General features: G+C 43.2%; 1 long non-coding RNA gene across 2 annotated transcripts; it reads right to left on the bottom strand.

The window, feature by feature from the left end:
- Positions 1 to 2,396: 2,396 nt before the first annotated feature.
- LOC145722267 (uncharacterized) lies at positions 2,397 to 27,559 on the bottom strand. Of its 2 annotated transcripts, XR_014146394.1 has the most exons (4): positions 26,926 to 27,559; positions 16,404 to 16,540; positions 4,259 to 6,244; positions 2,397 to 3,997 (listed from the first exon to the last, which is right to left on the bottom strand). It is a non-coding gene; the product is annotated as an uncharacterized LOC145722267 (long non-coding RNA). The 2 variants fall into 2 exon arrangements; XR_014146395.1 differs by lacking the exons at positions 2,397 to 3,997; positions 4,259 to 6,244 and adding an exon at positions 12,736 to 15,207 and having other exon boundaries at positions 26,926 to 27,544.

Below are 27,559 nucleotides of genomic sequence, written 5' to 3'. Positions count from 1 at the left end.
TTTATTTATTTGAGAGACAGAGAGGGCGTGCCCAAGTGGGGGGCAGAGGCAGAGCGAGAAGCAGACTCCCCACTGAACAGGGAGCCCAATGCAGGGCTCGATCCCAGGACCCTGAGATCACGACCTGAGCTGAAGGCAGACAACCAACTGAGCCACCCAAGTGCCCGGATAAATCACTTTTTAAAAGAAAAATTTTCTTTCTGATTCTGTAGCTACATTAGATCAACCCACTATTCATTCTTTCTTTTTTTCTTCTTTCTTTCTCTCTCTTTTTCTTTCTTTCTTTCTTTCTTTCTTTCACCTATCTATTAATCATTGGCTATCTATCCATATACACACATACACTATTTTAAAAAATAAAATTAGGAAACCTTCCTTTCCTCTTTTCTCAATAAATGCTCGTTAAGTACTTAGCACTGAGAAGATTTTCATCATTGGGATGCATTTCAGAAACACTCAAAAAACCACAGAGGATTCAGAACTAAACAAGCATAGCTGATTGCTCTTAGCTGCATTTGTGCAGATATGAGCAAGGTCCGTGGTCCCTGTGTTGGGGACAGACTCCATTACTAACCCTGAGCTTGGAAACTATAAGGACAATGTGGGGAAGTACGGTGCTTTCCTAGTACACTAGAAGTATCGTGCCTGATTATATGTAGTAGCCTAGAGAGTCTTTAAAAAATATCATTTGATAGTTGATGCTTTGGGAAGCAGAAGTGTAATTTTGCCAGTGTTTTGCTCTTTCCTAGCTCAGCACACATTAGCACACCATCAAGCCCGCTCTGAGATGTGGTATAAGCCAAGCTTTCTCCAACCCAAATGATGCCTGTGACTGTGTTTTTGAGGCTCTCCCTTCTTCCGTTCCCTGGTCAGCCCACATTTCACACCAGCACCCCCAACAGGACCCAACTCAAAATCAGGCTGCTTGCGACAGTCAGTCTCATCTTCTTCCTGGACATCATCTCATTGTGACCATACTCCCTCAGTTTCCCTTCTCTCTCATCTTACCCTTCCCTAAATGGGTTAAAGAACATGTTAGCATTTTTCAGGAAAGGTAACAGGCACCTGCAAAGCACTGGACCAGCCTGGAGAGCCCGAACCCACCTGAGAGTGTGGTTCGTCCTGGGTAGCAGGCTCTGAAGTCCTGTACCCTCTGTTCTCCCAAAACTCTCCAAGGTACTAAGGCACTTCTGACGCTGATCATGTTATTATGGTGCCATTAGGGAGTGATTTAGAATCACTGGATGTGAACCAATATTAAATCTCAACCTGGGTATCATTCAGGGTTTTTTAAAAAGATTTTTTATTTATTCATTTGAGAGATAGAGAGAGAGCGAGGGCACAAGCAGGGGGGAGGTTCAGAGGGAGAGGGAGAAGCAGACTCCCCACTGAGCAGAAAGCCGAAGGAGGGGCTCGATCCCAGGACCCTGAGATCACGACCTGAGCCGAAGGCAGATGCTTAACCAACTGACCACCCAGGTGCCCCTCATTCAGTTTTGAACTTACATAAAAAGGCTAATGTTCCAGCCCATGGTAATTCTGTACACTTATTACAACCCAACATCTAAATCTATAGATTTGATAAGCTTATAAATTATTGAAGTGATTCTGAGTACTATTTATTGAGGACATAGGCAGTGTGCTAAACACTTTCTGTGCTTTATTTCCCTGTCTTTTCTCACCAAACTTCTGTAGAAGGTGTTAGTCCCAATCAGTAAGCAATTTGCCCAAGATCATACAGCTAATAAGATCACGGTCAGAGTAGACACCAAGGCCTGACATCTAAAACATACTTACCATGAAAATATGTAGTTTAGATTTCTTAAAGTCATTAACCATGGAGTATAGACTTCTGAAGAATATCATTCCTAGTGAGAACACTTGAGCAGGACTTTGGGGGAAATATCCCACTGAAAGCTGCAGGATTGTTCATTCTAGTCTTTGGGCATAATGGTCTCACACAAAGAATGGGACCATGCCATTCTTAAATGGAATCAATGGGTATTAACTGAAATATGAAGAGTTTAGGTTAAATATGTAAGACATTTTTCCATAGTAGAAAGTTGGGAGATGCAGGAATGTGACTCAAAGGAAAAGGACAGAATCTGTTTCCCTAGCCTTTTAAACCATGGGATGGATTTTCCTTTGGGCAAAAGTGGACAAGATTGAGAACGATGGGTCTGGACCTCTTTTGCGATAGGATTCTGTAATCATTCTACAATTCTAAATAGTGTCCTCGCATTATGTTCCTTTAGTAACAAGTCATTTGAGATCATGGGAGCCAAATGTATGGAGGCTCCAATAAGAGAAGCCTGAGATCCCATTATCCTGGATAAGATCCCATTATCCTGAACTTTAAAGTGACAGTTTAGACAAGAAACGGGTCATTGCCAAAGGTAGGGTGTGAATCAAGCAGGAGGATTTTATCCTGATTTGATATTGGTTAATTAAATACAGTTTGACCAGTTTGTTTCCTAGTCTGGAGGTACAGGAGTCAATCCTCTAAAGTCACTGAAAAGAGAGGAAAAAAAATCCCCCCCTCTTCTTTGCTGCTGTGGGGGAAGGAAATTTTTTGATCATTGATCAGCCCTTAAATCTATGGCATGCCTCTCTCCAGAGAGCTTCAGAAATAAAATAATAGCTTTTTGAAACAATGAAGGCTTTTAATTTTTACTTCTTAAAGTAATTAATCATTGATCAAAGAACAAAATACCCAGGCATGCAGCAGCTGGAGCAGGAATTTGAGATCTACTCAACGCATGTCTGTGGAAGGTGTTAGCTGTCCGCTGCAGTGAACAATCTGATTAGTGAACATCATAGGTTTGGGTCCTTTGGGAGGGGAGTAGGGGTTTCAGAGATCATGTCCGAGATAAATCAATCAGCAAGAATTTTAATACAATTTGGAACTTTGATCCATTAAACTGTTCTCTGGTGATTTCTTAAGGCTCTGTATACTAACTGCTGCTAGATACATCATTCTTTTGACACTAATAAATATGGGAAGGCCTGGAAAAGTCTGGGGGGCTAGAAATTGCTTGTGAACCAGTAGATCTAGCTTTTTAAACTAATTTACTGGAAAATATAATCATGGTTTTTTTTTTCCAATCATAGAAAATATTATTCTCTATGTGCCATTAAGCACTGTAGTCTGGTTTTTTTTTTTTTTTTCAGAAGCAACAATTTCCTAACACCCCAAATGCACTTCAGTGTGCTATTTTAAGAAAAATATACATGAGTTATGGATTTGAGCAAAATCCATATTTAATCCAGATTATAAATTCCATAGTGGTTTAAGAAAGTGTTGGCTTTTATCTCATTATTCAGCTCTCCAATTTGTCCCTTGGACTCTCTTCAGAGGTTCTGATTTGAATGTACCTTTTCAATTGTTTTCTTTATTGATTTAATCTTATAATTTGAGGTTTCAGACTGATTATCCAGCTTTTTAGACAGCAGTACAATTTTTTTTCCTCTCTGCTTAACACATCGCAGGAAACTGAGTGTCAGGTTTCTGTCTCATATGTTCCATAATTCTGCGTTCTGGTGTGTGATGCCGGCGTAACTGGTATAATTTGAGACAAATAGCGATCTTTCCAAGTTTCATAAAATAAATGCTTATAATTTATAGCATTTATAGGAATTAGAAATGCAAATATTGAAATGTTTTAGAATAGCACATGGTTACAGTTTTTCCCTTTCAGAGGGGTGGAGAGTGAAGGTGACCTGCCCTCCGTACCAACTGCAGCTGGCTTTCGAGATTGTCCGAGAATCAGTGGGATGAGTCCCTCAGAAGGAGGGTGTGGAAAGACAAAGCCACCACCACCCTGTCATGTTGTTGGTGCTAGTTTAGAGAGATGAACGGGACGCTCACGCGGCCAGGCGGGCTTGTTCGTAGGTCCGTTCAATATTGAAAATACAGCAACATTTAGGTGGATATAAGCGTCAGTTGTTGAAGTCTCCACTGTTGATGCCAATCGTGTCGCCCAAATGTCTTAAAAATCTGTTTAAATAAAAATGTCAAACACTCATATGATTTCTAAAGCTGTGGGGGGCATTTGAGGCGATCTACATGGTCGGGGACAACGGCTTAATTATCTCTTTATTTCCCACAATGGCTAGAATGGGGTTTTTTTTGCTCAAAAATTATGTATTAACAACAGAATAAAGGATTGGATCTAGTGCAACTGATATCCCAGTGCAGACATCACTGCTTTGCATCCCTGAATAGCTCACTAGTCAACCTGAGTCTACTGTCACTCACCTCAATGGCTCCAAAGGTCCCCCTGGAGTTGAGCCAATGCTTGAACGGTGGTGATCTCCACTCATTGATCTGGTCTGTACTTGAGTGTGTGGTCTAGTCCCTTTACCACAGGACAATCTTTCACATATTTTAAGGCAGTTATCATGTCTTCCCTTAGATATCTCCAGAATATGCCCCAGTTCCTTGTAGCATTGCTTATAGGGGACACAGTGTAAAAGAAAGGAAATTGCTAGGTGAATGCTCAGTATACTTGCACTTGTGCCCTGCCTTGGTTATTTATGAGTGATGTGATGTTTGGTGGGCCCTTAATCTCTCTAGGCACTTATAGAGTCATGTATAAAATGTCATCTTAATATTTTTCTGCTTACCTGATAGTATTGTCTCCGGTATCAAACCTTCTGAAAATTAGATGTTAGAGAAACACAAGATACTATTATTATAATAAGATGTTGTTTCCAACTGCTTCCCCAATCTGGTATCTTTCCTCCAGCTGTATTTGTTGTTTGTCTTTGTGTTCCTTAAAATGTAGTGACTGGAATGAAATTTAGGGTTCCATCCATGACTGGCCTGGTACAAAGTACAATAAAGACCAAAGGAAGGGAAAGGAAGAGCTGAACTCACCTTATTTAAAGCTTACCATGTGCCAGGCCCTTCTTTCTGTATTTTAATCTTCATAATAACTCTTGCAGGCATGTATACACAGGTAAGTCAAGAAAACCTCAGAAATTCTAAGTAACTTGCTCAAAGTCACCAGGTCAACTTGACTCATGTTCTTTCTAAGACCCTGCCATGTTGTCCATAACTCTGTTATCCCCACACTCCCTCTTGGCTGGAGCATAACACTAACTTGTATACCAAGATTGCTTGGGGCGCCTGGGTGGCTCAGTCGGTTGAGCGTCGGACTCTTGATTTCCACTCAGGTCATGATCTCAGGGTAGGGGGATCAAGCCCCGTGTTGGGCTCCATGCTCAGTGGGGAGTCTGCTTAAGATTCTCTCCCTCTGTCCCACCCCATGCTCTCTCTCTCAAATAAATAAATAAATCTTAAAAAAAAAAAAACAAAAGATTGCAGCAGGCTAAGTGTTTCAGGTTTTCATTTTTATTTGGTTTCACATATATTTCTATACACCCTGTACTTGTGCAACAGATTTGGGAAAACCTAAATTCAGGCCTTTTTATAGATTCATTCTATGCTTGTGTTCACAACGTCTCTGTTTAAGAATTCACTCTGGATTTGTTTTGGGGATAAACGTCGGGCTTCCCAATTTTTAGTTCTTCCATTTCTTGGAAGATTGATTTTGAAAATGGAGACATCTGTCAGTCTATCTTCTCTTTTCTTATCCTCCCTTTTTCCTCCCTCCCTTTGTCGCTTCCTCCCTAAGTGACTTAACACATATAAAGCACTCAGAAGAGTGCTTGTCACATACAAAGTGCTCAAAAATGTTAGCTATTGACTTAACAAGTAGTGATGGAGCATTTCCTATGTACCGAGGACTGTGCCAGGTGCTGGGTATACACTGGGGACGAAAAAGGAAATAATCTCTGTCCTGTAGAGTTCACAGGCCAGTGGGGGGATGGACAAATCCTTAGGGTGGTCAGGGACCACCCTTTGAAGAACTGACATTGAAGCCACCACCTGAATAATGAGAAATCAGGCAATGCAAGAAGTTTCTTGGCAGCAGAATCCTGAGCCCACCGGGACCACTGCTTCTAGACCCTGACCTGTGGGTCTGAATTCACCCAAAATGACTCAACACACATTTAGTAATTCCTCACTCAGCTTGGTGTTCGTCTGGTGATGTGTTCAGCCATTTTCAATGTGAAGACCATTCTCCCTTTTGGAAAAACTAGAAGCGATATGAAAAAGGATAAATAGGCCCAGTCTTTCTTTGTTCTTCATCTCTCTCTGAATGTGGCCCGATGAGCCATTGCTGTCTTCCTTGGTGTTTTCGCAAGCTCGCACTGGGCTTCCACCTCCTGTAGCCAGCTGAATAGAGGTCCACAAAAATATCAGGTCCTCAGCCATGGAATCTAAACTTTACTTTATATGGGGAAAGGGACTTTCTAAATGGGATGAATTTGAGGATCTTAAGATGAGGACCTCATCCTACATAGAATCACGTGTCCTTATAAGACGGAGCAGAGGGGGATTTGACACAAATGGAAGAGGGAGAGGCAATGTGACCTGGCAGAGATTGGAGTGATGTGGCCTTAGACAATGGAGGGCCACAGTCACCCCAAATTGGACGAGGCAAGGGATTGGCTTCTCCCGTACAGCCTCCAGAGCGAGCACAGCTGCCCACCTGGATTTCAGTTTCCTGATTCTGAGTTTGGACTTCTGACCTCCGCAACTGTGAGGGGTTACATTTCTGTGGTTTTCAGCCACCAAATTGGTGGTGATTTGTTATATAGCAGCCACAAGAAACTGATACACTCTCTTACATTATTCTTCGATGTTTCCGAAAACTCGAAACTCTTTTGTAATCTCCTGGGATCGTATGCTCCTCCTTCCTTTTTTGGGGGGTATACATGTTATTTGTGTTTCCATAAAACACATTCCAGGACTTTAAGGAGGGCATGTGATGTAATGAGCACTGGGTGTTAGATGAGACTGATGAATCACTGACCTCTACCTCTGAAACTAATAATACGCTATATGTTAATTAATTGAATTTAAATAAAAAATAAACATAAAACCCCCCCAAAAAAACAAAACAAAGAAAACCACATTCCATATGTTTTGTTTTAACATCTGAGCTCACCAAACTGTTAACCATCGTGGAAAAAAAAATTTTTTTTTGATCGCATCGTTTAGAGGTCAGAAAACATAAAATATTGTTTGGACAGATACGTAATAATTTTCAAATGTCTTTCTTCTTGGCTTTTCAAATATTGATGGTTTAAGAATGCTTACCAGTTGTTTTTAAAGTAAGAGAACCCTTGTTCAGTAGATTCAAAATTTTGGTTAGAAGCGCTGTGGTTGCCAATAGACCAGGGAAGCTAATACCTGGCGGGGAGAGGCTGTGCTGGGAGGGGACGGTGTTAGCACAGAGACCCAGAGTGAGCCCCCTCTGCAGCACAGCCCCTGTCTCCAACAGCCTACACCTCCCAATGAACCTGCCTCCTTTTTGTGGGACAATTTAATGCCCCCTTTGAAAAACTTTATCAGAACTGTGCAGGTAAGTGGGTCCCAATGTAAGAGCAATAGAGCATTCATGTTCACTAATATCCTCTTTCCTGTTCCTTTTTAGTTGAAAGAGGTTTTGTTTTGTTTTTAAAGATTTTATTTATTTACTTGAGAGAAAGGGAGAAACAGCATGAGAGGGGAGAGGGTCAGAGGGGGAAACAGACTCCCTGCCTAGCAGGGAGCCCAATGAGGGACTCGATCCAGGGGCTCCAGGATCATGACCTGAGCCGAAGGCAGTCTCTTAACCAACTGAGCCACCCAGGCGCCCGAAAGAGGTTTTTTATTGCCGCCTGTCTAATGTTCAAAATAATCAAATCTTAGAGAAGTGACTGCAGTTTACAAGGGCCTGGAACAGCCCCATATATAATTTCTGTGTTTGCTCTGTGTAACGAAGTATCATTCCTTGACACTATTTGGAAAGGTGGATACACGGAGGAAGAATTCACTGCCGTCAGGTTGACTCCGCTTTCGCTCTGGCGCTGCTGGGGCCCATCAGGCCTCTCTGGGAACGTGGAAGGGGTTCGGTGGGAAAGGTGAGGAAGCAGCTGGAAGGGAGCGAGCGAGGATTTGGTAGGGAGACGCAGGAGGCGCAGAGGAGAAAGCAAGCAGGTTTGACCTACATTCCCAGCTGCCCGGTCTGCGAACGTCAGAACTCAGGTCAGTGCCAGAGGGGAGGGCGGCCAGGAGCACTTGCGCAAGAACATCGAGTTGGCGCCCAAAGATGGGACCCTGTGCATTTGCCAAACAGTGTCACCAGGGGCGGTTCAGTGCCTGGAGCCCCGCTTCCGGACACACCTGTGTTAATCTGCAAATAGGGCACGTCTTCTTTCTTAGCGAGATGAAACTAATTTATTCTGCCACATGCCTCAGAAATACTTAACCTTGTTATCTGATCGCGGCGCACTTTCACGCCAAGGTGGGCGGAGCTGTGCGGACTCCTGTTCCTAGAGGAAGCGGTGGGCTGTCTGAATGAGAGGGTCTGTGGGGCCGGGAGACTTTGCAAGCGACCCCTGGGACAGGCCCGGGGGGCTCAGGCATGCCTCCAAGTCAACCTGACACTGTGATGTGCCCACCACCGGTTTACTTCTCTAGGTATGGACCTCCTGGATTCCTGATGAGAGAAACCTACCCTATCCACAACTAATAGTCAAAGAAAAATAGCAGTGGAATAACAAGAAGACTTTGGGTCTGTTTCTCTTCCGTTCTCTAAGCCAGCATTCCTATTATCGCATCTCGATATCTGACCTGAGGTTCTCATCACTGTCCAGCTCTTGTATTCTGGGCTCAAAGCTCTTTCTGGAGCATGCACTGAGTGGAGGGCAGGGAAGAGCACAGCACACGAGCCTTGGTCCTAGAGGGGGACCAAATGCCCCAAACCTGCAGATGACAGGCGCTCTCCCATGGCAACAGACGCCCACAGTGTACTTGCCGGCAGACAGCCGAGGATGGGATCCAGGCGGGTCCCGGCACTGAAAGCCTCCATCGCGGAGGCCTTGCAGGAGGAGCAGAGTGGGAGGAGAGGGGGCCGCACAACAGGGCTGGGCCCAGGGTGAGGCGAGTGAGGCATTTGCCTCTAATGCAAAATGGGAGGGGCTGCCAGAAACTCAGTAATCAAGATAAAGAATATTTTAATGCAGTATTTTTTTAAAAAAAAACAACGAATACAAAATAATTACTAATGAACAAAATGTCAGGATTTTGAAGAACAAGATTGATATTACAGATTTTTTTTTCTTTTTTTCTCAGACTCTAGTGTGGGTCCACACGGTCCTGTCACTGGAGCCTAGAAGCAGGGAGGGAGCGGAGGTGGGGTGAGCATGAGTGATGGGTACACAGGTACTGAGAAAGAAAGGGGAAATGCACGCACATGCTGTCAGGCAGAGAAGCATGGCTGGGACCGGGTGCTACCAAGGGGACAGAAAAGATGAAGTGTGAAATGGGGAAAGAGGTGTGAGAACCCTTGGGGGTGGATGACAGTCACAGTGAGAACAGGCAGGATTCGTCACGGTGGATTTTCAGAAATGTTGGGGAATGTTCCATAGAAACAATTGTAGCAACAGTGTATAGGATGGCCGGTAAAGGGCACGGATTTCCTTTGGGAAGTTGGTCGGGATCAATAGAGGGTCAGCAGAGGCATCTGCTGAGGGTAGCTGTGGCGCTGGAGGTAAAGCATTTCCAAAAGGCATCGTAGAGGAAGAGAACTGGCGGAACCCAATCATTTGGACATGGGGCTAAAGGACAAAGAAGCAAAGCAGACTAGACATCTGCCCGGCTTCTGGGTGGATCTAAGTCTGATCTGCTCGCCAGGCGATCTCCGGCTGCAATTGGCAGGAGGGACATGCAGTGATGCTTTTAAAGGACAAGGTGGTAGAAGCGCACTGGAGCGTCTTGTGTGTAGAGGAGAGGCCTGAGCCCCGTTGAAGCAAAGGGCTCAGAGTAGGGGTTCAGAAATAATGAGTGAGAGGTCAAGAATTTGATTTCCCTGCTCGGTGTTTCTCAAAGGTGTGATGCTGTTTGCATTTTGGCAAAACAAACCTTTGTCACGTGGAACTGTCTTGTGTGGCTCAGAAAATTAGCATTCTTGCTCCTCTCCGCCCCCCCCACCTGACCCCCATTAAATGCCGGTGGCACTTCACAGCCACTGGGACAGTTGGAAGGCAATACACATACCCAAATTCTTCCCATTGGTGGCTGACCCTCCCACACAGGACCACTGAGCACTCCTCTGGGGAAGAAGAAAATCTGGATTCAGGGGAAGAGTTATCCAAGAGCTGCCAAGAGGTAGAGTGTGGCAGAAGATCCAAAGGCAGATAGGTTCCCCAAAGGAAGGTAAGAAGTGGTGCCAAATGGAGCAGAAAGATCAACGAGTAAGGACACCCCCCCAAAACCAAAAGACAACTGGGGAAGTGTTTCTTACCACACCTTTCATTATTCCAAAACAGTTAGGTGTTGTCCTGTATGGGAACCTGGATGGACGGCTGTCTTTTTTCAAGCAGGGCTCAATTTTGATGTTTCATTGTTACGGTCACGTTTGGACAGTTAGGTGATTTGAGAATCCAGTTGTCTTAAAAATGCCACGTAGCTAATCTATGAATTCTTTGTATACATGTTTGCATATATACATGTAATACGGACTGATTCGTAGGAAGAATGATGTGGTTTTTATAATTGAAGTGTTGTCTCCTGGCCATGACGTAGCCATTAAGTGGATACATTGTATCCACATGTAAGACATGTGGAGCCATCTGTAGGATGACAATATGCAAATATCAGGAAACGTGGCTAAAATTTGCCTTTTACTTCTTTCTAAATGTAAAGAATATTTTTGTGGGTGTGTGTGGAAATGAAAGGGCATACCATCATTTTAAAATGAACTTGCCCAACTATAAATGGTAACTTTTATAGTTAAATGGAGTCGAGAAGTTGATAATGGTTTTTGCCTTATCAGTCCAGGACCTTCAACGACACACAACCCGCCTTTCTTTGTATATATGGTTTACCTTTGAACTTGCATAAAAGTTTTGTTATGATTTCACCTTCTGGAATATTCTGTCATGGAGGTAAAATGGAGAAGGTGACTTTCAGGTATTATTTTTCCATTCTGTTTCATATGTTCTTGTGCTTGGACATTAATTTGGCCTGAGGTCTTTGGAATGATCGTGGTTGTCCATTTCCATTAGGTTCTGTTGGTTATACTGAATCAAATCAGACACCGTTTTGTGAATCCCTACTCAGCGTTCCAGCAAAGTCTTCTCTAAGTTTTTGGTTTTGGAGTGTCCTGCTATCCCAGCCACCGTGTTCTCCCCAGATCAGAAAAGGAACTATGGAGTATTATTTCTAAATATACAATACTACCTTTAAAAGTTCTTCATTTCTCTTTGCAGATCTTATACTGTCAACAGAGGTCTTTTCTTCTTCTTGTCGTGCTCAAAATGAACAGCTCTTTTATGAATGCCTTGAGACTATCCCACAAAGCTAACGGTGAGGGAGCAGATGCCTCGTTCAATTTCAAATAGAAGGAAATCTGTTGTCTCAAATAATCCCTAAATTCAGACACTTTCAGACAGCTATTATCAAGAGACCACATTCTAAGAGCAGATGTGTTATTAAGGCTGAGAAATGTTATGAGGACTTCGTGATCTGACAAATGATTTCAATCTACCCAACATTCCAACATTTCATCTTTTAATAAGTTAGAGATTTAAAATACCCATCTTAGGGATACAAGTTGTGTAAGGTGGTTGGGTACTGGATTTGTAACTGATACTTCATTTCCATGCAAAACCTGCCCTAAATTATGCCTACAGGTCCCTTTTATATACAAAATCTGTTCATTTGACTAAAGCAATTATGAAGTATTTTAATCTCTGTATTTAATCCTCTGGCTCCTTCCTACATCTACAAAACACGGCTTCTGCCTTTCAGTGAGGAACGAAAAACAAATGCATCCAGCCTTCAGTTGTCCCACCTAAATGTGCTCAATCATTTCTTTATACCATTACGTTTACCTTTATGTGATTACTCTATTTAGAGCCTTTTCAGGGAGGCAATTACTGAAGATTCTGCTGAAGGGCTAATACTCTCCCTTTCTTGTCTGCAGCTAAAACTCTCTTTTTTTTAAAGTGCAGTAGTGTTCTTACACTCTTTGGATAATAGACTCTTTTGGGTTCAAGTGACTGTTTTCACCAGCCCTATTCAGAATCACGAAGTGTACCATCCGTAACAAAGTGTACATTCCTCAGCACTCGCAAACTGCTTATTATATAGGGGTTGTGCTTTGATCTCCTGAAAATACCTGCAGTTCCAGGAGATTTTTACATAATCCTATCATTGTCAAATATAATAAAACTTAGATCCTGGTGAACATCAATTACTGTAAATAACCGGAAGATCAACGAAGGCTTCTAGCTTCTCTTTAGCAGAGAGGTCGCCAACTGTACCTATATTTAAAATTTTCATTCCACCTGGTCTTAGGGAAGGTGGACCGTAAAATGGCCCTGGCCTAGTTTTCTTTAATCATCTGGAATGGCTCTCCTGACTCAACATTTGGAGCTGTTTCTTTGGTAGGCAATGTGGGAGGGGAAATAGATCATCTCCTACCATTCTCCTTATGACTGATGAGGCTTTTATCTCAGACCCTAAGGATCAGAATTGGACAACTTGATTTGGAAAACAGATGACAATTACACTGTAATTTTTAAAATATGGTAAATTGCCTACCAATGGAAACGTTGTATCACAGGTAGAATGGAATCCCTGGCCGGGCTGAGGGGCAGGGAGGCTGGCTGCCTTCCGGGGTGGAGCCAGCACTTGGCCTCAGTATGCGTGCGTTACAGGCAGGGGACAGAGTGACCCGCCCGTGGGGCTCCCCCACCCCCGCCCCCCACCGGCCAGAAGGCTTCTGATCTCCACTGTTAATGAACTTAACCAATCTTAGATCCTGGTGAACATCAATTACCGTAAATAACCGCAAGATCAACGAAGGCTTCTAGCTTCTATTTCTGGATATCATCAGCTAAAACCTATTCACTTATTCATCCAGTCAACATTTTTTAGCTCCTACTACGTGCAACATGAAACAAACGTGTGTAGAAAGCCTTTGGAAAGTAGACATTTAAAGAAACTTGCTCCAGACCACAGAAATGAGATGAGGGGGACCTAGTTCCAGGACGTTGTTTAAATATAGGGAACTCGCACGAGGGGTTGAAAGAACACTAACGTTCGTGGCAACTTTGGTGTTTACAAGCTTTGTGATTTAGGTCATGGGGCTAAAGATTCCTAATCTCTCTAAAATGGGGTGACTAAATAAGCACCTGTTGTACACAAGACATGTTGGACACTTTGAGGAATACAAAATACATGAGAGAGGGATTCTGGCCTTGCTGGATTTCCAGGAGCTCTGGGAGCAGAAGAACCAGCGATCATGACACAAGAAAGCTGGGGAGAGGGGCACAGGTGCTTTGAAATTCATGCAGGCAAGTGGCTCTTCGCATTCGCAGAGGTCGGGAAGGAAATGCATGTGGGTTTGTGTCTGAAGGAGTGGGCAGGATCTGGAGGTACAGGAACAGGTAGGATTTTACCTCAGGCAGAGGCAGCATGGGAGAAAGCCCTCGGGGGTGGGACGGAACTCAAGTGTCAGGCTCCGGGTCAAAGAAAGGGCTCTGCTTTGCTTGCTCTTTTGCTTGTTTATTTTTGGTGAGGAACACTCTTGATCTCATTCGTAGGCTCAGAGGAATTTGTCCAAGAAAAGATTTTAAAGGTGTGTTGAGGGAGTGGCAGGCAAACAATGGCAGAGCGTCCTGGATCAGGTGAGGGGCACAGGGACAGGGGGGAGGGATGGACATTGTGCAGATAGAGAAGGAGAGGCCAAGCCAAGAATGAGTTCACGCAGAGGTTCAGGCAGAGCTCACAGGGCCTGGGGAGACCCTACCTAATGGCGTCTGTGTTCTCCATGACAGGTTGGCATCTGTTGAGTCAACGGAGCCAGGGGTTGGAGACCGAGAAGGCTGATGAAGATTTAGAAGCTCTGATGAAACGGAGAGGGAAAGGGGCCAACTGTGGTTCTGTAGAATCGCTAAGCAGTCCCGAGGGCCCGGCTGAAATGGGGAATCATGCGCTTGCAACGGAGCCAGATGGGAGAGTGATTTCCTCTAAAAATCTGAGCAGGGAAAATGCAGGAAAAGGAAGCATGATGGGGGCCAGGTGAGGTGGCAAGCAGGGGACAAGATTGGTGGCGAACCCCAGTAAGTAAAAAGATGGAGCCAGTTTTGGGTTGGAGGGGGTTCTTGGGGAAGTGGGTGGATGTTATCTTCCTTGAGGAGGAGAGAGGCAGGGTTTTCAGCAAATTTCCTGTCTCTGAAGATTAATGGATTGAGAATTCCATTGTGCCGGTTCCAATGATAAAACTGACAAGCACATTTTTAAGGATATATATATATATATTAAGATTTTATTTATTTGAGAGAAAGAGAGATAGCGAGAGAGCACAAGAAGGGGGGGAGAGGGAGAAGCAGGTTCCCTGATGAGCAGGGAGCCTGATGTGGGGCTCGATCCCAGGACCCCAGGATCATGACCTGAGCCGAAGGCAGACACTTAACCGGCTGAGCCACCCAGGCGCCCCTTTAAGGATATATTTTAATGAATATTTTAAAATACTGGAAAGGAAGCGCGCAAAAAAACTCTTGAGTTCCTTCATGTGACTTCGCTCCTAATGTAGACAACACTTGGAAAATAACCCACTCAAGGAAGGCAGATGGATTTAAACCAATAAAGCCACTCCGCCTACCTCCTGGTTGCTGCTTGGGGTGTCGTGCTGAAGGATGTGTGTGGGGACCCACATAAGATGGTCAACCTGTGACAGCAGCGAGGTCACAGAGGAGGGGTGGGGAGTACGTGGTGCCTCCTGCCACTCGTGAAGTGTAGATAGAATATGGAAGTTGGGTATTTGCTCAGGGATGTCACCAAATCTTGTGCACATTTCTTCCTTTGTTATTATCAGTTTACCTTACCAACGAAACATAATATTTACCTATATCTTTATAGATTGCAAGCATTCTGTATTTGTAATGCCCTTTGAGCTCTTGCACAGGAGATGACACGTAGCACAAATTATAGTAATGTGAGCAATCTTATTTTGTCAAATAAGTGTTGATCTAAAGTACCAATGGGAGAACTGTTTGCTTTAAGTGAACTATGTCCATGGAAACGTGATTCTTATATCTTTCACCTTCTGGAAGCTTTAAAAATATTTGCACTTTAGCAGGCTGAAAACGAGAAAGAGAAATGGAATGGTTATTTTATATTATCAGGGAAAAGAAGAGAATTAAATGTTTAGTGAGACCTGTTTTAGGATCTTTAGGTGTGTTCTATTTTGGGTGATCCGCTAAGTTATGGAACTGAGTGAGGCTGAGGGAGGTAGGAATTTGCTCCAGGGCAAATAGCTTAAAGGTGGCAACCAGAGAGCACAAATCTAGGTCTGGCTGGCTTCAAGTCTATGTTCTTTCCATCACTAGGAAAGAAGGGGAGTGTTGCCACCTCTGCCCAGGGATAACTTGCCTAAACTAAAAGTAAATACTGCAACGCTGTCAATTTTGCACGTAATGCAAGGTAGAAATTATGATCACTGTAATGTTGGAATTGTGGCTCTCAGCAAATTGCTCTCAATTTTTATTTTTATCAGCAGGAAGAGAGGTTTTTAAAATGAATCCATCTAGTTTTGCTTTTAAAATGGATCTGTAAGGAAGGCAAAATTGTACAAGAGGATATTATCAATTGGCACTTACTGAACTTGCACGTGTGTGCTAGAGTCGAGGGACCCCTTTTGCTAACACTCCTCCGATCTTCTTTGGTTCTTTTTCTCTTGTGCTATTAGAACCTAGGCTGGGTTTATGCTTTCTCTCAGCAACTTTCGGTTAAAATGCGATGCTAGTCCTGGAAAGTTAGGGTCATATTATCCAGCTGAGCATTACAGAGGTATTGATGGTTATAAACAAAACTAATGAGTGGGGTCAGTCCTCTGAAAATCCAAAGACAGGGACAGCTTGTAACCCTGCAGAGGGTTTTTCTGGGGCTCCAATATAAATAGTTCTTCTAACTCAAAAACAAATCTGACATATTAAGTGTTTTATTGAAAGCCCCAATTATGTCTAGAGTTTTGTGCTGAGTTTATTTTAAAATGTATCTTGAAAAGCCGGTGGTCCAAATTCTCCAGTAGACTTACACATGATGAGAATCTGTCCCTTTATATTTAGCTGTGGGCCACCTAACAAGTTCTTAGGCGAAACACATTATTTGCTAGTACAAGAAGAATAAATACTGTATTTGGAAAGTTCCAGTGTTCTTCTTTAAAATATCGCTGTTTCCATAGCAATAACATAATGTACTAAAGAGTAGAATAGTGTTTCTTTAGAAACCACGTGTATGGGTGCACATTTCCAGGAAGGGCTTTGAAGTATCTCACCTGCTTGTGGCCCCAAAATGGAACAATGGTGATGGATCATCTTATGAGATGGAACTTGGCCCCATATTTCACTGCCTGGTTAGATGTCGGCTTTCTGCTTTTGGTCATGTGTGTAATACTTTCTTAGGCTCTGTGCTCTGAGAGGGTAGAGAATAGATTTATATTCATTCATTCATTCATGTAGTCAACAAATATTTATCAAACACCTATATGCCAGATGCGGTTGTAGGCACTGGGGACTCGGTGACATCATGGAGCTTATAGTTCTAATGGGAAGAGGGGGTTAGGAATAGTAGTAACTGATACTGTCATTCCTGGGTTGTTCTAGCATGAGCCTCGCATTACAGGCAGGAAAGGTTGTTTTAGGGGGTTATACAATTAGGGATTGCAGATAAACATAAAGGCTTGGGGCAGTGGTGAGTTCTGTGCGAGCGAATGCTCTTTGGGAAGATGCGGGATGTCACTTAGGATGTGCTTGTGATCTTTAAAACTGGTATTCGGTTGAAAGACTCTTTGAACACCTCCCTCTTCTTTATTTTGATTTGAGTCGGGTGCCTTTGCCTTCCTGTAATCCTCTGCATTTGTTCTGTGTGCCGATTTTGCCCTGATGAGCCCCACCTTGCTCCAATCCCCCACCCCACCCCACCCCCCCGAACTCCTAAAGCCGGGAGTGTGGATGCGTGGCAGGCGTGTCCCTGGAAGGGCCGCTCCTCTAGTTCCCTAATGGTTGTCTAGCATCTGGCAGAGGGGATGCAGGTCACGAATGTCTCCATGCTGGGTCATCACTATTCAGAGAGAGAACAGTAAAAGGAGCAGAGTGTCCCCCACCCCCTCCCGGAGGCCACACATCTTTGTTTGTTACACAAGGCTCCACTTGTGCTTTCAGGAGCGAGACCTTGAAATATTTACTGTCTTGAGAAACCCGTGTCTATCTGCCATGTGCGAGGGCCTTTTGTGCCGCCACCTTGCTGATGCCCTGGTCACGAGCAGGCAGCAACCTCTTAACTCTCTCAGGCTTTGGAAGGTTTGGCTAACTGTCCACGTTGCTCCAAAGAGCTCATGGTTGCAGACACTCTTCAAGCCGCTCTGGGAGCAGAAGGAGCTCCGTGGGCCAGATGTGGGGTCACAGAGTCACAAATGCTCCCAGGGTGGCCACCTTTTGCTTCAGAATCAGACAAGTTGACCAGCTACCCCAGATGCCTTCTTAGACCCTGCTAATAAATCAGTCGGCAGCGAGGTCACAGACAGACTGCAGAAATGTAAGCCCATATTTTCAAGTGAGCATTTCAAACTTCTGCTTTTGTCCCCCCGCAGGGCCAGAAGTCCCAGACGGAGGGAAAATCGAACTCCATCAAGGAGGTGCAACCACTATGATTCCACCCAGATGTTCTTTCTTAAATGCAAAAGGCATCATTTTCTTGCCAAGAAATGGAATGATTGATCAAGCCTTCTTTAAATCATTCCATCTTATCCATTCCCATCTGAAGGGGTAGCTAGTGCATTAATATTAATATTCTTATTATCTCCCTGGAGAGAGGAATGCCCCAGTAACCCCCCTTCCAATGACTGCCAACACCACGGGGATATGAAGTTAGGGGAGGAAGCAACTGATGCAGGGGCTGCATTTGTTTTATCAGCAACAGCTGGTGGCGGTCCCCTGCCCCCCCCCCCCCTTTTTTAATGCTATGCTTGTCAGATCCAGCTTCTTAAGACTGGATGGCAAAGGGTAAGACAAGAACACAGCACATTTCAGCCTTTGCAGGCAGGAAAAGGGGATTTATGTTAAAGATGGTACAGGCAACATTCAGAAGCTAATGAAGAAACTTGGCAAAAGAGTACCTGCTCTCAATAATGTGTAGGTAACATTTGAGCAATTAGACAAACATATTGAATAACTGAAACCACCTGTAGGATTTGGGTAGGAAAACCCACTTTGTCTTTCCTTCTCATTTGTCCAGGATACTTTTATAGAAATAAAAATGTGGGCTGCACATGTCTCCCATTTATCCTTAGTGTAACTTTAAGAATGTTCATGATGAAGGGCGGAGTTTGCAACACCAGGGCTCACTCTAACTGTGTTGGAAACACTTGACCATCAAAAGGAAATCTGTGCCATTTGCCCAACAAAGAAATAAATCTTCCTTTACTCACTTTTGCCCTGATTTCTATCTGAGAAGCCCAAATGGACACTGTTTCATCTTATTGCACATGTGGAATCTCAGGTAGCATTTTCAGGATATTACATTCACATATGGACTCTATATCAGACAGAAACTTACAGCTGGTTCAACATGTGTCCTTCGTAATTGTAGTTATTCTGTTTTCTTATATATTTTTTTAATCTGATCAAAATTGAATGAATTTCGTATATGCAGTAAATTACCAAGCATATACCATACTGTCAGAGTTATGAAACTGTTCCAGTTTTATAAAAATACCAATTATATATCATGCAAATAAGAACACATGAATTTGCATATGAAACCACATTATAAGTATTAGTAGGAAAAGGGCATGGCAAAGTAGTGTGCTGTTTGCTCAAGTCCATAATTAGTAACTATTGGGAAAAGTGGTTAATATCATCTCCAAAACATGGATCCATGATATGCCTGCCTCTTGGGGAGAGAGACTAGAACAATGCCAAATGGAAGGAACTCTTGGCTGCCCTCCCTCTTTCTCTCATATGTGACAAATTTAAGACATAAATTTCTTCCTTTTGGATCAAGTATTTTAAAAAATAAAAATCTCACAAGATAACAGTAACGCTCACAGGACTGATGCTTGGTACTGGGATGGAATCTGAAGAACAGCAACAAACATACGATGGGAAGGCATGGGCCCTCTCTAGAGTGTGCCGTTTCATGGACTGTGCACTCCCTGCTCATCTTTTCTTCAGAGGGAAGTTCACTGCAAAGGAAGCAGATGCCCCTGCAACATGCTGGCTGCCATTGTCTGCCTAGATGATAGTTTCGTGGGTGCAGACCTGGGGGATCCATTTGCTTCGTGTAACTGATAAAACACAGTTTTTCAGGAGTGAGAAGGCACTGCATCCTAAATGAATGTTGGAATGTTATTTTTAGACACTCTAAAAATTATTGTGGGAGGCAGAATAATGACCCCCAAAAAAGCCCACCTCCCAATCCCAGAAACTGTGAATATGTCACCGTACACAACAAAGAAGATTTTACAGATATGACTAAGTTAAGGGTTTTGAGGTGGGGAGATCAGTCTGGATGATCTGGGTGGCCTGATGTAATCACAGGAATCCTTCACCAGAGGAGGGAGGTAGAAGAGGATTCAGAGGAAGATGTTCCTATGGAAGAAGGTCAGAGCGATGTGGTACAAGAAGGATGTTACTTGCCATTGATGGTTTTGAAAATGGAGAAAGAGGGTCTCAAGTCAAGGAAACTGGAAGAGACAAGGAAATGGACAGGACACTGTGGACGCCATGATTTTAGCCCAGTAAGACCTGGGTCAGACATCGGTGAGCCAGAACCATGAGACAACACATTTACATTGTTTTAAAGCATGGAGTTTGGGGTAACTTGCTGCAGCAGCAATAGAAAACTAATACACTTGTGATACATGTTTCTTTTTGTTTCTGAGGATTCTATTCCGAATTCATGACGCCGACTGCTTCTAGAATGTTGTGTTGGAAAACTCACCGACACTCAAACCCAGACAGGGAAGAAAATGGATATGGAAGAATAAGGATGCGCCCTAAATGAGTAAGTGTGACAAGACTACTTATCATTTCAATTGTATTTTCTGAGACCCCTCAGAGGAAGCTGTGATTTTAGTTTCAAGAAATGGCATGACTTGGGGTGGTATTGCTGACGTTGGTTTTATTTATAAGTTAAAGGGAATGGCAATATGCTTTCACGTTAATGATTGAGCAAGTAGTCATACAAAATCCAAGTCCTAGTGCCTCTATTTTTGGTTAGTATGTTTGTCTCACAGAAAACTAGGTAGACGACAGTGAAATCAATATCTTTAATGTTATTCAGGGGCCATATTTTAAATCTGTGGGAGAAGTCTTGATCAAACAGTTCCTTTTTGTCTCATTCTCTTTCATCAGGGAAGTTAGAGGTGGAAAAGACTCACTAGATCATAAATTAATGATCCTGTGTTAATGCAGATGTCCCCACTAATTAATAAAGGAAAGTAAAATGTGAAGCCCGAACATATCTAAATACCCTTCAGTCTGGGAGAAAGATTAAAAATTGTTTTCCTCATACCTACATGAAATTTGTTTGTGTTTTGCACAGAAAGTAGAGTTATAAAATCCTGACCCTAATTAAGTCTTTTTTTAATTTTATTTTATTATGTTATGTTAATCATTATACATTAAATGATTAGTTTTTGATGTAGTGTTCCGTGATTCATTGTTTGCATATAACACCCAGTGCTCTATTCAATACGTGCCCTCTTTAATACCCATCACCAGGCTAACCCATCCCCCACCCCCCTCCCTTCTAGAACCCTCAGTTTGTTTCTCAGAGTTATTAAGTCTTAACCTCAGTGATTCTTTTTTTTTTTTTTTTAAAGATTTTATTTATTTATTTGACAGAGAGAGACACAGCGAGAGAGGGAACACAAGCAGGGGGAGTGGGAGAGGGAGAAGCAGGCTCCCCACAGAGCAGGGAGCCCGATGCGGGACTCGATCCCAGGACCCTGGGATCATGACCTGAGCCGAAGGCAGTCGCTTAACCAATTGAGCCACCCAGGCGCCCGACTCAGTGATTCTTTTTAAACAGATTTTCTCCCCAACCAAGGGGCAAGCAGAATTAGGCAACATCAAAGAAGTCGGAAGACGTTCGCATGATGTCAGGTCACTAGGCAGCATCCCCACATAGAGCCAGACACTGAAGTTACATCTAGTTTCCCAGTCCCCTTTGCTGGTACTCTGATTTCCTCCTTGGGGGCTCCGGATACCCAGTGCATGGGAGCCGTAAGCCTAAGAAGAAATGCACCACTGGAATGGGAGTATGATTTTACAAAATAGTACACTTAGAAATGGAAGCTAATAAGAATCGACACAAACGAATATGGAAACTGAATGCCTTGTGTGACCTAGTCCCAGAAATGGTATACCATCATTTCTGTAATATCTTGTTGGTTACCAACACCCCTACTTGTAAGAGGGGGCTACACAAAAGCATGATACTAGGACGTGGGACTCATGGGGGGCCATTTTGGAGGCTGATTACCACACAGTAGATGGTTTTCCTTCGAAGACATTTATAAGGTTGGCCCTTTTAACTTCAAGCGACAGAAACACTTCCTTCAGAACTGGAAAGTTGACATAACTGTCTGCCCACATTCTCTTCTTCCAGAGCAGCAACACCCATAACGAAAGTATGAACCTCGAATGGAAAGACTGATATCATTAGTATGGAAAAAAATGATCTGCCAAGTAAATCATGTCCGTGAATAATCATCTCTATGTTCTGAGAGAGAGCCTTTCTTTCTTCTCTTTGCAAACAAGCAAACAGCAACAAAACAGCTTCTGCCTAGGGTCCAACCAAATACTTCAAGACGTGATTTTTGGGAAGTCACTGCATTTGCATGGCTTAAGGCAGAATGTCATATTCTCTTTCCCTTCCTTGACAGAGTCTCTTGGATTGTCTCTCTTCTTCATTACACATAGCTAATGGATAATTCAAGGCTCTGACGCTGATAAAATTAACAAATGTTATGTAGTAGTGGACACGATTGCAAAATCGTTGGCCAAGTCTTTGATATGAGCACATGCCAATGTCAAAAGCAGCAAGACACAATGGGTATGTTGTGCCTCTTTATTTACCACAGAAGTAAAACCAGGTGGGTTGATGCCAAGCATAGCATGTGCTTCACCAGCTCAACAAATACCAAGATGTTGTGTCCAAGTCAGACCCTTGTTTGGCAAATAAATAAATAAATAGATAGATAGATACGTCTAACAGTCTTGAAGACGTCAATGCCCTGTGAGGTTTCCAAAAGGCCCGCCCAAAATAAGAATTCTCTGATAGTATCAGAGCACATCTCCTGGACAAAAACCACGGACCAGATACATTGAAAGATGTCAGTGATGGTCTTTAAGGGAAAAGGCTTATTAGCCAATTCTTCCATGACCTTTTTCAAATGCTTAAAAGAAATGCTGATGATTCTGGAATGGATGATTTTATTTGACAGAGATACTCTTTCAATATTCCTTCTCCGATCCAAATTAGAAGTCTCCTGAATGTTTTCCAGGACATGTGGCTTCACAGTTGTATATGGATTCTTTTCCTTAGGACTATTATAAGCAGCTTTGAGAGATGCATGAAAACAAAGTTTTTGTGTGGACGCACAGTCACATTTTGGTAAGGTTCCAACCAGAATTATCTACCTTGCCTGATGTGTTGAGAGGATAGACAGTTTAATTGGATTTATATTTCCACGGGGCTGGTCTAGGTCACACAAGAGCACTGGGGCTTTTGTATCCCCTGATGTTCAAAAGTAAAAGTAGAAACAAAGATACAGAGGACTTATCAATTGTTTCTTTTCTCTGACATTTTCTCCAGTTTAACCTGGGCTTATGTAAAAAGGCAGAGATACCGGGTTTTATTTATTTTCATTAATATCTATAAGAAACAGATCTCAGGGCCATATCATGGTGGTGATGATTTCGGCCTTACCTGACCGGGTATGATATCATCCCTTGCCGCCCTGCACTCGTTAGAAGCAAAACGATACCATAATACCATGGTGGATATTAAAACTATTTTTTAAATGACAGCAATTATCAATACAACAGAAAGGCAAAACAAAGAAAAATAATATTCCCATAAGGCTCATCTGCAAATTCCATTATGGACCGAATGTTTGTGTCCCTCTAAAATTTATATGTTGAAACCCACCCCTTGATGTGATGTTGACTGGAGGGCCTTTGGGAGGTAAGTAAGAAATTGATGAGTTCTCAAGGGTGAGGCCCTTGTAGATGACATCAGTGCCCTTGTAAGAGTCGCAAGAGAGCCTCCGTCCTTCTCTGCTCTCCGCCCTGTGAGGACAAGAAGAAGTTGGCAGTCTGCAACCCAGAAGCGGGCTCTCACCGAAACCCGACCACATTGAAACCCTGATCTCAGGCTTCTAGTCACCAGAACTGTGAGAAATAACTCTCTGCTGTTTATAAGACCCCCAGTCTTGTAATAGCAGCCTAAATGACTGAGACAAATTCCCTAGGAAATCTTGCCATATTCACTTGGCTTCTTGTCTTTTCCCTACTAGACTAAGCTGCTTGTGGGCAGGAGCTGTTCTTTAATTTCTTTGTCCCAAAAATGTAACAATATCACAAAATATAAACAAAATAGTTATTTCTTATGATAACAGTTTACAGTAGCAATTACTATGCTTTGCATACCATCTATCTAAATCTCAGAGTGATTAATTAACAGTGCTGGCCCTATAGTGGGTGTTCATGAAAACTTTCTTGAAGAAATGAATGAACACATGCATGAGAAAAATAATGCATCCACATATCTCCACAATTAGCTGGGGAAGAGAGTGGCTTGATAGAGATATTCCAACTTAACTGGCAGGTGATGTCCATGAGCACATCAAGCTCTCCTATCTCAAGAGTGATGGCCTTGGGATCAGGATCAGGGTTCAAATGCCATCTCTGCCACTTACTTTCTGGGAAATGGGTTTCCACTCATTAATTTACTCATTCATTCTATAAGCACTTGTTGCTTGTCTATTTATGTTTGGTCATGATGCTAGGAATGCTGCTAGGAACTCCTGTATACCATGACATGAATTTTACAAGATTACTATGAGAATTCAGTAAGGTTGAATGAAATAACATGTGAAAGTACCTGGAACCTATCACAGTGCTTGAGTTGTAATAGGTGCTCAATAAAATTTAAATGCATGCTGAACAAGATCAGCCTGCTCCCTGTACCCTGAGCGTGTTCACCAAGCAAACTTCTTTTTTTTAAATGATTTTATTTATTTATTTGGGAGAAAGAGAGAGAGCACAAGCAGAGGGGAGTGGCAGAGGGAGAGGGAGAAGCAGACTCCCCACTGAGCAGGGAGCCGGACACGGGACTTGATCTCAGGACGCTGAGATCATGACCTGAGCTGAAGGCAGATGCTTAACTGACTGAGCCACCCAGGCGCCCCACCAAACAACCTTCTCATGCTAATTTAATTTCTCAAGAAAACTCCTAGACTCAAAATAAGAAGTTCTAATGAAGTACATGTTCTCATCTTTGGTGTAAATATGTCTGCATATAATTGGCTAGTGTTTCTCCCTGTCCTTCGCTCTCCACCCCCAAACATTAAAAATATATATATTAGCATTTGACCATCCTTATCGAGCCCACATCGGAGGTGGACAAGGCCCTGTGATAGAATCAGTCTGGCCCATGAACTCAGGCTCATTCATTCATTCAGCAGGAATGCTCTGAGCATCGACTGTGCACCAGGCTCTGGACCAGCTCTCAATAACTAGAGATGGAAAAAGCAGGATTGTGCCACCGGGGGCTCACGCTCTAAGAAGTACTTGTGTGGCAGCTTGGGGAGTCTGGCAGGTGCCTGCCTAGCTCACATCCTGCATGAACCCAACAAACAAAACTTGGCTCGATGTGGGAGAGTGTGTGTATCTGCATGTGTTTTGACAACCATACATCCATTAGCACATCATGGAAGGTCCTGAACTTTATAAAAATTGCATCGTGACAGGAAGTTGACTTGCCACAATGCAGTCACTGAGAAGTAGGTTTAGAACATGACACGTTGGAAGTTCCATCTGGTTGTCTGAGCTATAAAACTGTGTCATTGACTCTTTTGTTTAGCAAATGTGTTTCATTCATTTGTCTGTTTATTCATTCACTTATTCAGCAACCATTTGCTGAGAGCCTGCTGTATGCTGGAGATGGTTCTGGGTTCCAAGCTTTCCCATCAATCCAATCCCTGCCTCAAAGGCGCCATCTTCCATAATGAAGGCCAGCCCCTGGCCCGTGATTCCTCGGAACTTCTGTACTAAGGTCTGTATTACCTTTGGGTAATTAAATTAAATGTAATCGAAGCTTAACATAGATGCAAAAAAGTGTGTGTAAAATTACATTATTACAACTGAATATACTCATGTAACCAGCACCCAGATAAAAACCGAATGCCATCAGCCCCTCCCCGGAAACCCCTTAGAATCACCCCCACCGTCCAAACATTGATAACTCCTATCCTGACATGTAACAGTATACATTAGCTTTAGCTTTGACTGTTTTGTACTTTATATAAATAAGATCCCACAGTTTTTATCTTTAGGCATTTGTAACCTTCTGCCTGGATTGCTATATTTTATAAATTTTGTGGGGTTTTTTTTAATTTTAAATGATGAGAATGTAACTTATATAACTTCCTGGTAGAAAAAGCCAGAATCTAGAACAGTATCTTGGACAGAATATATGAAACTGGGTGCTCCTCAGCCCCTCCAGTTCATGCAGACTCATGGAGAAGTGGACTCAGGGCCTTAACCAGGAACTTGTCTGAAGATGGGGATCTAGATTTTTATTCTAGTCATCATTCCAGGATGCTACTCTGTGTGTGTGTGTGTGTGTGTGTGTGTGTGTGTGAAATTTATCATGGCCTAATTTAAGCACTTCTGAAAGTGTGCATGAGAATAAAAAATGAGGTTTATTTTTTTTCCATCCTAATAGTATTAATGGACAGTTTTCTAGACTGGAGTTAACTTACAGCTGACCTTTTGAGTTTAACTGAAACACTATTCTGAGCCCTGGAGCTTCCTTCTGGTGACTTCACTGATTGACAAGAGAAGAGTGCCACAGGGTCCCATTAGTGATGGTATGGCAAGTGGTTTCTCTTCCCCTCCAACTTAGGAAACACCCAGCTGCCATAACCCTATTGATACTTACACCCGCTGCCTATTCTTGTCTTCCTTTTTCTTTTCTTGTTTGTTTTTTTGTGTTTTTGTTGTTGTTGTTTTCTTCTTGACAGATTATCAGCATTAACTCTTACTAAAAGCCAAGCAGGTCCTTGGTCAAAAACCAACGTGCAACCCTACCGAAAATATCTTTCTATAAAAGTCACTTTCATTGTCAGCCTTCCCCGCCCTGCTTTTTCGGGTCGGCATTGACCTCCACCACGCACTCAGGACCCTAGCAAGTGAGTTGTTCCAAGAGATAAGGAAATACACCACTGAAATGTAATTTTGTAATAGAGCCATTCTGGGAAACACTGACCTAGCAAATGGCCCCAGTGTATTCACTGTGGATGTCCATCTCTAAATAGCCCCAAACAAATTCTGTAAAGTCACAGCATGGCAAGCTGCTCAAAGGGCATCTGGGGAGTAGGAAGGCAGTGGTTGAAAACTAAGAGAAGCCCAGCTGGCAGACGATTGCAGCACAGGAAGCAAGCTCCAGGTTGTGGTGGGCAGAGCTCAGAGCTGTTGAGCTGGAAAGTCATATCCAAGATTTTCCACTCCCTGCTTCAATACTGTTATTTTTACTGCTGCCAAATCAGTGTTAGACGCTGTACCTACCTTGGGACTGGCACCTCGTATTCTAGGTCATTAATCCATCTGCTGGCTCCCCATCGTCACACTGGCCTCCTAGAGGCAAGGCTTTGAGCCCATCACTTCAAGGATCACAGGCTACTTCAGAGCCTCCCCTCCCCTCTTCCTACACACCGATCCTCTTCCTGTTATTCCCAAGGAGATGCATCATAAGAAACGCTATTAAGCTAAACTGCCCCTCCTGTGTGCTGGTTCCTATTTTGCTGGCTGGTTCCTATTTGGATCCGGCTGTGGCTTTTCCACTCTCCCAGTGAGGTGGATGGAGGGGAGTGGGACATGGGGAGCCCAGGGACACATTCAGAAACACCTTGTCTTCTCATTTGCTTTTGTTGTGAGGGTGGAGGTCAGTGCCAAAGAGTGACCTGCCCATCTTCCTTAGTTGCCATGGTAGTGACGAACAGAGTCTCCAGTTGGACACAAGGGTTTTCTACAGTTTAAACAAAGACAATGGGGAAATATGTTTTCTTGACCCTTTGCAGGATATCCTGCCCAACGCACACAAGAATGCAGCATTTCCTGGACGGTCATTGCTCAGATCTAGCACTCAGGGTGGGCTTGAGGGAATCTGGAAAAAGATACATTGTCTCTGACTAAGAAAACC

The sequence above is a fragment of the Leptonychotes weddellii genome, chromosome 6 (assembly GCF_054177405.1).
Source record: "Leptonychotes weddellii isolate Sample4059 chromosome 6, ASM5417740v2, whole genome shotgun sequence".
Classification (NCBI taxonomy): Eukaryota; Metazoa; Chordata; class Mammalia; order Carnivora; family Phocidae; genus Leptonychotes; species Leptonychotes weddellii.
The sequence above is the reverse complement of the archived record's forward strand: the minus strand, read 5'-3'. Positions and strand labels throughout refer to the sequence as shown.